At 37.9% G+C, this 1,365-nt stretch overlaps 1 protein-coding gene across 1 annotated transcript in view; it reads right to left on the reverse strand.

Moving 5' to 3' along the window:
- si:dkey-79d12.5 (maternal B9.15 protein) overlaps window positions 1–504 on the reverse strand; it is a 9,635-nt gene extending 9,131 nt beyond the window's left edge. The window contains exon 1 of the mRNA XM_037676373.1: window positions 352–504. The gene's annotated coding sequence lies outside the window, so the exon portion shown is untranslated. The remainder of the gene's footprint in view (window positions 1–351) is intronic.
- Between the last annotated feature and the right edge of the window lie 861 nt (window positions 505–1,365).

A 1,365-nucleotide genomic window follows, 5' to 3' on the forward strand; every position in this document is an offset into this window, starting at 1 on the left:
ATATATATAAGTGGCTGTATTCTCGGTTTCTAAATGTTGTGGCAGAGGAAACCTTATGATGCACTGGGAGGGGGAAAAACGCTTTAGTGGAAACCCCCAGATTGAGTGGAAACCCAGAAAAAGTTAGCAGAAACCAGATTACGGATGTAATTTCTGTACACTGTGAAACTTCACACAAATCAATTTATTGTAATTTTTTTAAATTTATATAAGTGTATATTTTTGACTGTTTGGAAAACTACATTAAAATGTAAGATACTGCCCAAAATTTTAGCGCTTAAAAAAACCTATTTGCCTAATTCTGTCCGAATAAAAACACCAACAAGTACATGACAAAAACGTAGTACTCACGGTTAATATTAAAGTGTCCTGTTGGTGAATCCCCTTGAGTCGGTCAGTTCCCTCTTCTTGTCGCGCCTGCTTGACTATGTGGTGTGGTGTGTTGTCAAAGTTATTATGGTTGGCAGCCACATGTTGCTTCCTTGTTCTTGGTGCCGCTGCAGCAACAGAGACGTAACGTTACCGTAAGCGTGACTCACTTCCGTTACTCAGCGCTGACTGGCTCCGCTCACAGACCGACATCCCGCCCTGCCCAAATATGGGCATCACTGGTACCCAGCTGGGGGCGGGGATTTCACATTCTGCCAATCACAAGAGTGCATTTTACACTTCCGTGATGAAACATGAAGTAAAATACAGAACATATTCTATACGTTTTACTCTTTCTTTCTTAAAACGATGTCTGCTTCTGTAGAGGCCGGATAAATATATATAAATCGGATATAAATCGCGTCGTCTCATCCTGAACATAATTGTTCTGTTCACCCTTGTGTTAACCTGCGTGACAAACATAACTTGATGTGTCTTCTGTATCTGCTTGGTATTCTGTTATTACTTAAGACTTAATAATTGTCGACAAGATTACTCCAAAGCTTAAAAAGTGGTAATAGGAAAAATACAAATTAAAATGAAGCAGATGGACAAAATTAAGGGTACCACTTTACAATATGCTTCACTAATAGATGGCTAATAAATAGTTTATAGAGACGTTATTAATTCCTCCATAAACACTTTATAAATCATTAATAACAGCTTATTATGCATTAATTAAGGGTGACAAAACTGACCAGTTTCTTGCTAAATAGTGAGCCAAATCTGCCACCTATATATTTGATCTAGAGTTGTTACTTTAAACATTTCAGACTAAGTTACTACGCTGTAAGCACAATAAGGATTTATAAACCTAAGTTGTAGATACTTATAATGCAGCAATATTATATGCTAAAGAACATGGCCGCCGCTCATCCTGAGCCTCTTTCTGCTGGAGGTTTCTTACTGGTAAAAGGGAGTTGTTCCTTTCCATTG

The sequence above is a fragment of the Nematolebias whitei genome, chromosome 5 (assembly GCF_014905685.2).
Source record: "Nematolebias whitei isolate Nwh7 chromosome 5, NemWhi1, whole genome shotgun sequence".
NCBI lineage: Eukaryota > Metazoa > Chordata > Actinopteri > Cyprinodontiformes > Rivulidae > Nematolebias > Nematolebias whitei.